Below are 12,725 nucleotides of genomic sequence, written 5' to 3'. Positions count from 1 at the left end.
CGAGAGGAGGTTGAGGAGGCAGAAGCAGTGGAGGAACTTCTAGATAAAGAGGATTGACGCACAACTCGTGGGGACGGCAAGACTTGGACAGCAGCCCCTTGTCCTGCTGTCACCATAGTTACCCAGCGCCCAGTCAGCGACATGTAACGCCCCTGTCCATGCCTACTCGTCCAAGTGTCTGTGGTGAAATGCACCCTGTCACACACAGAGTTTCTCAAAGAAGCGGTGATGTTGTGTGCGACATGCTGGTGTAGCACATGCACACCTTTCTTTGAGAAGTAGTGCCGACTGGGCATCTGGTACTGAAGCACTGCGACGAACATAAGGTCTCGAAAATCCTCTGTATCCACCAGGCGGAAAGGCAGCATTTCTGTAGCCAACAGCTTGCAGATGGTGAAATTCAACCTCTTAGCTTTGTCATGGCTAGGAGGAAATGGTCTTTTACTTGTCCACATCTGAGGGACCGAGGGCTGGCTGTTGTGTTTAGACGGGGTTGAGTAGGGTGTCCCCGGCAAACTGCCGGTCTGTGAGGAAGATGCAGGCGGAAAAGTCAGGTTGCCTTGATCCAAAGGTGGTGCTCTCGATGTCGGGGAGCGTTCAACACCAGCTGGTGTTTCCACTTCCAAATGAAATGATGACCTGCCAATCACACTGGCTGTTGCGGGTAAAGAGGTGGCAGGTCTGCGTCCAAAAACATGTGTGACTGCTGTCCCCCCAGTCACAGAGGATGAAGAGTCCGCGGATGCACAAGATGAGGCAGACGGTGGTTGGCTCGGCCCGCTAGGCCGCATTGTAGCACAGTGAGCTTCCCACTGCAACTTATGCTTCATATCCATGTGACGGTTCATGCATGAAGTACTCAAACTATGGATTTTTTGGCTTCTACTTAGCTTTTGGTGACAAATATTACAGATAACACGAGTTGGGTCATCCTTATCGATCTGAAAAAATGCCCAGGCTATGCAAGGCTTAGAGCCCTTGCGACCTGAAGAGCCCCACGACTTGTGTGGTCAGAGGCAGAGTTGTGGTTGAGGATGCAGTTGTTTCCAGTACTCCGTCTCTGTCCAGGAAGGCGCAACCTAACCTCGTCGTCAATAGCATCCTCCTCCACCTCCCCTGCTGACCTCATCGACTGGCTGAATGTGGGTTTACAGTAAGTGGGATCTCCAACCTCGTCATCATCACCCTGTGTGTTCTCACACCTGTCGTCCTCAGAGCCAACCTCTTCCTGCCCTGACCGAAAAGTCAAGTTGTCGCTCCAATCAGGTATTTGAGTCTCATCATCGTCTTCATAATTGTCTCCACCAACAGGAATTACAGTTTGGGAACGAGGGTCTACATTATGCTCAGAACCTTCTTCATCTGGTCCTGGATCTGACTCATAAAGATTCTGGGGATCAGTGCAGATCATTTCCTCGTCTGGATTAACAGAAGCTCTGGAGCAGACCTCCGTTTCCCAGGCTATAGTATGAGTAAACAGCTGTGCAGACTCAACCATCTGTGTTACCCCATACTCAGACGGGCAGCTGGAGACTTGTGAGCTGTGAGGAAGCAAGTGCGATTGGGGTGACACCTCTGTGGACTGGAGTATTTGTGATGTTGAAGTTGAGGTGGAGGAGAGCCCACTTGAAGGAGCACTTGATATCCATTGAAGCACCTGCTGTTTTTGTGCCTCATCTGGAATTTGTAGCGATGGGCGTGTCCGTAAGAAAGGGATCGTATCACATTGTCCACGAAAAGAAGTAGACATCTTAGTTTGGCTGGAAGATGGTCTTTCTTCTGCAGATGTTACTCCCCCCCCACCACGGGGGGGCTCGACCCACCAGCGGACAGGCACCAGTATTGGGAGAGGGGGGCTGGCCGTCAGGGTCCACCGCGGCTCTGGCACAAACCTGGCAAAACGGAGGTCGCACGGGCAGGAACGGACTGGCCATGTCGGCTTCGCACTCCAGCGTAGTCCCTCTGCCCGCTCGCGCCCATAACATCAAAGGGATGCGCAAGTGGCTTTTCTTCCCAGGGCTGTTCCCCGCCCAGCAGGAACGTGGGGGAGCTCAGGTCGGCCTTCCACTGTACTCCCTTACCTCCCTCGCCCTCTTTCCTTCTTCCTTTCTCCATCTAACCCCTCGGCTCTGTGGTGTCCGCTCTCCCTCCAGCTCTCTCCTTCTCACAGGTGGACTACCGCATGTATTCACACTGTGGCGAATCTTTTGGGCCCAGGCATAAGAAGTTGTCGAGGTAATGGATAATATGTGCCCCCATAGAAACGTCCATTACAACCCATTCGAGGTAGCACCTAAACGCCTCAAATAGTGAGCAGGATCTGGACCACCCCATGGGCAAACAGCGATCTATATAGTATGCTCCTTCCCAGAAGCAGCCCAATAGGTGGACACTATTCGGAGGCACAGGTAGTAAGTACCCGGAACGCCGCATCAATGTCTGTTTTGGCTATTAGGGTGACCCTTCCCAACTTCTTGATCCACCTGATTGCCTTGTCAAAGGATATACAGTATATACTACTGTACTTGGTTCCGCGTCGATGTTGTCGTTTACTGACCTGCCCCTTGGATATGACAAATGGTGGATTAGTCCGAATGTATTGGGTTCCATTTTTGGCACAACTCACAACTGGGATACCACTACGTCTTGTATGGAAAGTGTTCTGAATGGAACCGCCATTCTACCTAAAGATATTTCTTTTTTTAATTTTCTTGTCACGACGTCTGGGTGTTGGTAGGCTGATTTTAGATTTTTACTCCAGTCTTTCTTGATTTTAGAAGGGTATGACTTGCCTATATCTGTGTCTCCCCCTCCTTTTACTCCTCCACCTCTCTTCTTTTCTCATGACTATATGTACTTGTCACGTTTCCATGTGTTAGTTGTGTCTTCTGAGCAGTTTGTCAGCTTTTGGACACCTTTGAAGGTGTTTTCTATGTGTTTCTATGTGTTTTTGTTTGCCTGCCATTGGTTTTAACGGTGTTCGACGGTGTTCGACGAACAGTTCGACGAACAGTTCGGCGAACATACCCGTGTTCGACAAACCGAACCTGAACATTACGGGGGTGGCTCAACACTAATCACCAGTACTGTCACTCGAGCAAATTCACCAGTAGGAATCGTAAGCGCAGTCTCATCTTGAACTAGGCCTTTCAGAAGTTCTGAGGAATATTTTGGCATGAACAGTCTTTTCTGGACGTTTCTTCCCGGTTCTACCCGGACTCCACACCTCACCCCCACCATTTGGTTTGCAGAGATGATGGCTGGGCGCAAGCCTACCTTGACTTCTTTTAGGTCTATTGTATTCTGTGCTTTCTTTACTCTATGAATCACGATTTTCTCCACGACGTTGGGTATGGCGAGCGATGTGGCGACTGCATCCACCACCAGCGCCCCTGCCTTGTGTTTTGTGATGATCTCACTGATTACATTATAACGCAGGATAGGATCCTCTGCCACGTTCTGATCACTGGTCACGAGAAAAGGTACCAAAAGCTCAATGGTGTTGCTGTTCTTCATGGCCCTCAGTTGGAAAGTCACTTCAACCAAGCCTTTGAAAGGGATTTTGATCTGATTGACAGCTTTGCCGTGGAGTTCCACTGGTCCTAAGAGTTCTTTTAGCGACCGAAGGCAGGTATGTGGCAGGCAGCACCTTCTCCATTCATCATTGAAAAGGCTCGCTTGGGCTCCTGCGTCCCACAGTGCTTTTACCAGGAGTCCATCTAGCTGGTACTGTATAAAGCACCTTTCACCGATTAGGCTGATAAGGCTATCTTTACTGAACGAGGAATCCTCCTCCCAGGAGTACATCGTTTGACCTCCGCACTGGGCATTAAGTAACTGATGCCCCTGTCTCTCTTGCAGCTGTTGTAGACGGGAACACACTTGGGGATAGTACTGATGCAGCCGTTTTACCTCATGCACCGTTCTGGGGTTTGGTGAGATTTGGATTTGCTTCTGGGGCCTCCTCCGTATCACAGTTACCAGTCGCCCTGCACTGGCAACCTCCTGTCTTTTAACCCAAACGGCCCTGACCATTGGCATTCCTTGGCATAATGTCCTTCCTCACCACATCTCAGACAGTGGACACACACCGTACTCTGATTTGATGAACAGCACTAGTGATGAGCGAGTATGTTTGGTTAACCCTTTCGCCGAGTATACTCGGCCGAGCACCCATTATTTATAGAATGCTCGGGCTTTAAGTTTTCGTCGCTCAGTGAACATGATTTGCAACTGTTTGACAAATATAATACATGTGAGGAATGCCTGTTTTTCCAGCATTCCTCACATGTATTAACTCTGTCAAACAGTTGCAAATCATGTTCACGGAGCGACGAAAACTTAAAGCCCAAGCATTCTATAAATACTCGGTGCTCGGCCGAGTATACTCGGCGAAAGGGTTAACCGAACATACTCTCTCATCACTAAACAGCACGCTTCACAAGCCGGGTATCTTCTGTTTTGGAACCGACTCCTGGATCTGAGAGATACAGGTTCTGGCCTGGAACGAATCAACTTTTTCACCTCAATCAACCCGGCTCGCAGTTCTCCTATTACTTCCTCCCAGTCCGCGCTGGCTGTTCTCTCTTTTGTTGGTGATTTAAGGTTCCCTCTCGGAGGTGGCACTGGAGGGTCTCCATAATGATCTTCGGAATGGCCACTGGGGGTCTCCAACTTCAGCTGACTCATTTTGGTGATTTTAGGAGCAGAGCCTTTCTTTAACTGCTGTTCGCTCTCTGACTCCAAACTAGCTGCCTCATTCATTTTTTCAATTAGGACTTCCTCCAAAATGCCAGGATCTTCTAGGTATTGTTTCAGCTGCAACTTGATGTCTTTGCTGATTAACCCCGTTCCCAATGATCTCAAGAACTTCTTCTGGAGTAGTCCAGCATCATTCTCTTCCGCTTCTACATCTCTGGATGCAAACAACAGTCTATCCTTCAGTTCAATTGCTCTGAAAAAGAAACTTTGGGGTGATTCATTATTTTTCTGTGAGAGGTTAATGAGTCGGTGGAACAATTCTGAAATACTCTCTTCTTTATAGTGCCCTTTTAAAATTATCTTCAGCTGTTGCATGGTCAATTGACTTTTCTTTTCTAGCATACTATGGAGGTTTAGTCCTGGGCTGATCTCCCTCACCACCTGGCTGGTAGCCTTTCTGTAAGCCTGCATTGATCTGGTGCAGCAAGTTCCTATAAGACAGTCTCTCTTTCTGTTCACACTCTCCAATCTGTCTCAGGATCTTGAATTCTTTCCTTATGGTGATTTGTGGTGTTTGAGAGGACTGTCTCCCTGATTTATCTAACCCAAGCAGGTTAAAGGTTCTCTCTGAGTCTATCACCCATTCAGAGGTTTTGGTCAATTCCTGCAGGGCTATTGTTAGGGCTTTGAATTGTTCTTTCAACTCCTCTTGTTCTGTCTGCAGACGGAGATTTCCGCTTTGGGTATTTGGTGCCGCCACTCCATCCTCCAACTTCAACCTGGTTAGAAACTGTGTTAGCTCCTGGAGGAATGTCCCCATGACATCTTCAGCTTCTTTCTCCCCCAGCTCATCCATTTTTGCATTAATGGCAGCTAACAATTGCCTGCGGTACTTAGGAAATCTCTTCTTCTGATCTGATCTGTTCTGCTACTGTTCTCAATTCTTCACAGGTTAACTGAAGAAGCAGCTCACTGATTCTGTCCAATTGTATTTCCATATCCATTGCTGCTAGTGAGTTTTCTTTAGGGCTGGTCCCCTTTAACTGGTGTAGCAGAGTTGAGTTGAGATGCTGTGCTGCTGTATTTTTCCAGACACTTTTCCTCTTCTCCCTCTACATGCTAATTTCCGCTCAGGATTCCCTGTACGGGCTACCAATGTTACACGCACGCGCTAGGTTCAGATAGGGGCGAGACAGGTTACATAAATTCTTTGGAATCCTGGGGGAACCGTTACTCAGGGTGACCACAGACCATGTGCTGCAGCTTCTCTCAGGCACACAGGGGTATTGACCCTCAGGCACAGACACGTAGGTTGCTTCACTTGCTGACCAGATGCACTTGACAAGAGTCCTCATAAATGGTAGAACAGTAGCATTTAATAAGAAGCCGAATGGCCAATGCAAGTTAATTCTTATGAGCAACAGGCTCCAGTGACAAACAGTACAGTTTCCTTAGCAGCACAGCAGTTCACAGTCTTCCCAGTAGTACAGGACAGCACAGTTCTAATGCAAAGGCACATTAATGAACACAGCATCCTTTACAGCAAAGTGAGATGGAGGAGGGGGAGGGTTTGCTGAGGGAGATGATCCCTGTGACACCATTTCTTCCAGTCCTTATCTTTCTGCCTGACAATACTCTGCACTGCTAGTTCAGGAACTCTACCTGATCTGTGCTTAGCTTCACTCCTGACTTAAATTCTTTTCACTTGCAGGGGCACTTCTGTGAGATACAGAACACACACCACCTTTCGCTTTGGCTCCAGCCAGACAGTAAACAACTTCCCCACAATCCCCCTGGAGCTCTGCTAAAACACTCCCCTTCTCCTGTGACTGTGTTAATCCCACTAGTTGCTAGATGCTTCTGGAGCACAACACTTGCTGTCTCATGTGCTTGTGTTACTTCTAATAGTTGCTGAATGCTTTTAAAGCAACAGCACTACTTCTGCATGTCACAATATCCTTCCACAAGCTTCTCAAAATAGTTGGTCGGAATTTGGGCTCATTCTTCCTGACAAAACTGGTGTAACCAGGTTTGTAGGTCGCCTTGCTCGCACCTGCCTTTTCAGCTTGCCCATACATTTTCAATAGGATTGAGATCAGGGCTTTGTGATGACCACTCCAAAACATGGACTTTGTTATCCTTAAACCACTTTGTTACCATTTTGGCAGTATGCTTCGGGTCATTTTCCATTTGGAAGACCCATTTTCGCCCAAGCTTTAACTTCCTGGCTGATGTTTTGAGATGTTTCTTCAGTGTTGCCACATAATCTTCTTTTCACATGATGCCATCTATTTTGTGAAGTGCACCAGTCCCAGTCCCTCCTACAGCAAAACAACTCCACAACATGATGCTGCCACCGCCGTATTTCACAGCTTGGATGGTGTTCTTAGGTGTCTAAGCTTCTCCCTTTTTCCTCCAAATGTAACAATGGTCATTATGCCCAAAAAGTTCAATTTCAGTTTCATCAGACCACAGGACATGTCTCCAAAAATTAAGGTCTTTGTTCCTGTGTGCATTTGCAAACATCAATCTGGCTTTTTTATGTTTCTTTTGGAGTAATGGCTTCTTCCTGGCAGAGTGGCCTTTCAGCCCATAGTGCTACAGTACTTATTTCACTATGGATATTGACACAATTTTACCCAGCTTCCGCCATCATCTTCACAAGGTGAAGGTGCTTTTGTTCTGGAGTTAATATGCACATGTTGGACCAAAGCACTTTCATCTCTGGGACACAGAACCTGTCTCCTTCCTGAGTGGTATGATGGCTGGACATTCCCATCTTATTTGTACTTGCGTATAATTGTTTGTACAGATGAACAAGGCACCTTCAGGTATCTTTAAATTGTACCCAAGGATGAGCCAGTCCACAATTCTCTTCCTGATATATCATGCCTGATTTCATTAGACTTTCCCATGATTCTACACAAAGAAGCAGTGTGTGTCAGGTGTGCATTAAAATACATCCACAGACATGTCTGTGATTAACTTATGTGTTGCCAAAAAACTATCAGAAGCTTACAAACACATGACATCATCATATGGGCAGTCCAGAATTGTTTAAAGGCATATAGTAATCTTAGTGTATGTAAACTTTTGACTTTGCAGTAAGTAATAAAAATGCCTTAAAACATTCTCTCTCTCTCATTATTCTGGCATTTTTCAAATATTAAAAATGATGGTAATCCTAATTGACCTAAAAAGGGAAAGGTTTATTCTGATTTCATGTGAGATATTGAGAAAAACATGCATATGTGTCTTTTTATATAGTGTATGTAAACTTCTGGTTTCTACTGTATATAAATATATATATTTGAATACATGGGCCAACATGCAATACATACAGTGGGTGCGGAAAATATTGAGACCCCTTTAAATTTTTCACTCTTTGTTTCATTGCAGCCATTTGGTAAATTCTAAAAAGTTCATTTTTTTTATCGTTAAAGTACACTCTGCACCCCATCTTAACTGAAAAAACAGAAATGTAGAAATTTTTGCAAATTTATTAAAAAAGAAAAACTGAAATGGTCATAAGTATTCGGAAACTTTGCTCAGTATTGAGTTGAAGCACCCTTTTGAGCTAGTACAGCCATGAGTCTTCTTGAAAATGATGCAACAAGTTTTTCACACCTGGATTTGGGGATCCTCTGCCATTCTTCCTTGCAGATGCTCTTCAGTTCCATCAGGTTGGATGGTGAACGTTGGTGGACAGCCATTTTCAGTTCTCTCCAGAGATGCTCAATTGGGTTTAGGTCAGGGCTCTGGCTGGGCCAGTCAAGAATTATCACAGAGTTGTTCTAAAGCCACTCATTTGTTATTTTAGCTGTGTGCTTAGGGTCATTGTCTTGTTGGAAGGTGAACCTTCGGCCAAGTCTGAGGTCCAGAGCACTCTGGAAGAGGTTTTCATCCAGGATATCTCTGTACTTGGCCGCATTCATGTTTCCTTCAATTGCAACCAGTCAACCTGTCCCTGCAGCTAAAAAACACCCCCATACCATGATGCTGCCACCACCATGTTTCACTGTTGGGATTGTATTGGGAAGGCGATGAGCAGTGCCTGGTTTTCTCCACACATACCGCTTAGAATATCACCAAAAAGTTCTATCTTTGTCTCATCAGACAAGAGAATCTTATTTCTCATAGTCTGGGAGTCTTTCATGTGTTTTTGAGCAAATTCTATGCAGGCTTTCATATGTCTTGCACTGAGAAGAGGCTTTCGTTGGGCCACTCTGCCATAAAGGCCCGACTGGTGGAGCGCTGCAGTGATAGTTGACTTTGTGGAACTTTCTCCCATCTCCCTACTGCATCTCTGGAGCTCAGCCACAGTGATCTTGGGGTTCTTCTTTACCTCTCTCACCAAGGCTCTTCTCCCACGATTGCTCAGTTTGGCTGGACGGCCAGGTTTAGGAAGACTTCTGGTGGTCCCAAACTTCTTCCATTTAGGGATTATAGAGGCCAGTGTGCTCTTAGGAACCTTGAGTAATGCAGAAATTCTTTTGTAACCTTGGCCAGATCTGTGCCTTGCCACAATTCTGTCTCTGAGCTCCTTGGGCAGTTCCTTTGAGCTCATGATTCTCATTTGGTCTGACATGCACTGTAAGCTGTGAGGTATTACATAGACAGGTGTGTGCCTTTCCAAATCAAGTCCTAGCAGTTTAATTAAACACTGCTGGACTCCAATGAAGGAGTAGAACCATCTCAAGGAAGATCACAAGGAATTGGACAGCATGTGACTTAAACATGAGTGTCTGAGCAAAGGGTCTGAATACTGATGACCATGTGATATTTCAGTATTTCTTTTTTTAATAAATTTGAAAAAAATTCTACATTTCTGTTTTTTTTCAGTCAAGATAGTGTGCAGAGTGTACTTTAATGAGAAAAAAAATGAACTTTTTAGAATTTACCAAATGGCTGCAATGAAGCAAAGAGTGAAAAATTTAAAGGGGTCTGAATACTTTCCATACCCACTGTATGTTCATATATATATATATATATATATATATATATATATATATATATATATATACACTGCTCAAAAAATAAAGGAACACTCAAATAACACATCCTAGATCTGAATGAATGAAATATTCTCATTGAATACTTTGTTCTGTACAAAGTTGAATGTGCTGACAACAAAATCACACAAAAATCATCAATGGAAATCAAATTTATTAACCAATGGAGGCCTGGATTTGGAGTCACCCCCAAAATTAAAGTGGAAAAACACACTACAGGCTGATCCAACTTTGATGTAATGTCCTTAAAACAAGTAAAAATGAGGCTCAGTATTGTGTGTGGCCTCCACGTGCCTGTATGACCTCCCTACAATGCCTGGGCATGCTCCTGATGAGATTGCGGATGGTCTCCTGTGGGATCTCCTTCCAGACTTGGACTAAAGTATCCGCCAACTCCTGGACTGTCTGTGGTGCAACGTGACGTTGGTGGATGGAGCGAGACATGATGTCCCAGATGTGCTCAATCGGATTCAGGTCTGGGGAACGGGTGGGCCAGTCCATGGTTTCAATGCTTTCATCTTGCAGGAACTGCTGACACACTCCAGCCACATTAGGTCTGGCATTGTCCTGCATTAGGAGGAACCCAGGGCCAACCGTACCAGCATATGGTCTCACAAGGGGTCTGAGGATCTCACCTCGGTACCTAATGGCAGTCAGGCTACCTCTGGCGAGCATATGGAGGGCTGTGCGGCCCTCCAAAGAAATGCCACCTCACACCATTACTGACCCACTGCCAAACCGGTCATGCTGAAGGATGTAGCAGGCAGCAGATCGCTCTCCACGGCGTCTCCAGACTCTGTCACATGTGCTCAGTCTGAATCTGTTTTCATCTGTGAAGAGCACAGGGCGCCAGTGGCGACTTTGCCAATCCTGGTGTTCTGTGGCAAATGCCAAGCATCCTGCACGGTGTTGGGCTGTGAGCACAACCCCCATCTGTGGACCTTGGGCCCTCATACCACCCTCATGGAGTCAGTTTCTAACTGTGCAGACACATGCACATTTGTGGCCTGCTGTAGGTCATTTTGCAGGGCTCTGGCAGTGCTCCTCCTGTTCCTCCTTGCACAAAGGCGGAGGTAGTGGTCCTGCTGCTGGGTTGTTGCCCTCCTATGGCCCCCTCTATGTCTCCTGGTGTACTGGCCTGTCTCCTGGTAGCGCCTCCAGCCTCTGGACACTACGCTGACAGACACAGAAAACCTTCTTGCCACAGCTCGCATTGATGTGCCATCCTGGATGAACTGCACTACCTGAGCAACTTCTGTGGGTTGTAGAGTCAGTCTCATGCTACCACGAGTGTGAAAGCACAACCAACATTCAAAAGTGACCAAAACATCAGCCAGAAAGCATTGGTTCTGAGATGTGGTCTGTGGTCCCCACCTGCAGAACCACTCCTTTATTGAGGGTGTCTTGATAATTGCCAATAATTTCCATCCATTGTCAATTCCATTTGCACAACAGCATAGACGTGCACCTCCCCGATCAAATGCGGATGTCAGCTCTATATGAGAGTTGACACCCTGCAGCAATGCCCACAATTGGTGCTACCACCAATCGTAGGCATTTGACCCCTCTGTTGCCGCTGTCAATAGTGACAGCGACGTCGATGGACATCGCAGAGGGAGGGAGCACCCTCTTTGCGATTGTGATTGCGTTGTGCCATTTGTCTGCATGGTGACCTCGGGCCAAAAGATGTCCGGAGGGCCACTCAGGGACAGCGTCATGTAAGCTCCTGCTCAGAGCAGGAGCTGATATGCCTCCTCCCTCCCTGGAAGACTCTGATCTGACTCCCAAAGCACTGCAGAGTATTAGATCAGCGATCAGAGCAGGAAAGGTTGATGTCCCAAACTGGGAAAAAGTAAAAAAATGTAAAAAAAAGTTTTAAATAATTGTAAAAATATAAAAATACAAATCACAAAATTAAGAACAAAAAAAAAGAATTTGGTATCGCCATGTCCAGAACAACACAACCTATAAAACTGTCACACTAGTTAACCTCTTCAGTGCACATCGTAAAAGAAAAGTGGCAAAAACCTATGGTTTTTGATCATAGCTCTAAACAAAAAAGTGGAATAAAAGACGATCAAAAAGACAAATGTAAATAAAAATCGTATAGCTGAAAATGTCATCTTGTCCCGCAAAATATAAGCCACCATACAGCTCCATCAATGCAAAAATAAAAAAGCTATAGGTCTCAGAATAAAGCAATGCATAAATATTTTTTTTTTCTATAAAATAGTTTTTATTGTGAAAAAGCACCAAAACATAAAAAAATATATAAATATGGTATCGTTGTAATCGTACTGACCGAAAGAATAAAGTTGTCTTATCACTTTTACCATACGGTGAATGTCATGAAAAAACAAACAAAAATAAATCCTGATTTGCTGGTTTTTGTTCATTCTGACTCTCAAAAAATGGAATAGAAAGCGATCAAAAAATGTCATGTGACCGAAAATGTAAAATGTTCCCAACAAAAGCTTCAACTCAGTCCATAAAAAAGCAAGTCCCCAATCAGATCTGTCATCTATCAGTGGAAATATTTGGGCCTTCCACGGTACCAGTAGTACAAAGGCTCTGGAAAAGCGCTATGGCTCCTTGCCCCCCAAAACAATTCAGCAAATTCTGTGCTCCCAAATCCAAATGCCCCCTTCCCGTCTGAGCCCCACAGTGTGGCTAAACCGCAGTTAACATCCACATGTTTGGCATTTCTGCAGTGATGAGAGCCTGCCTAATTTACGATGCATGTCTCCAGAAGCATGAGCTGGGCACAATGTATGGGCACTACAATATACTGGCACTGGCAGATTTGCAATTTTCACTCAGCAACATTCACTGCTGCTTGTTTCTGGCAAACACCCATGGAGTCAAAATCATCACTACACCTGTAGATAAGTTCCCAGAGGGGTGTAATTTCCAAAATGGGGTCACTTGAGGGGGATTCTGTTTTCTTGCACTTAGGGGTCCTGTATATGAAGCCCGCATAATATTCTATGATAATTTGTTCTCCAAGAGTCA

Source organism: Phyllobates terribilis, unplaced genomic scaffold, assembly GCF_046119375.1.
Source record: "Phyllobates terribilis strain yellow unplaced genomic scaffold, ASM4611937v1 Scaffold_3__8_contigs__length_932513732, whole genome shotgun sequence".
Taxonomy (NCBI): Eukaryota; Metazoa; Chordata; class Amphibia; order Anura; family Dendrobatidae; genus Phyllobates; species Phyllobates terribilis.
The sequence above is the reverse complement of the archived record's forward strand: the minus strand, read 5'-3'. Positions refer to the sequence as shown.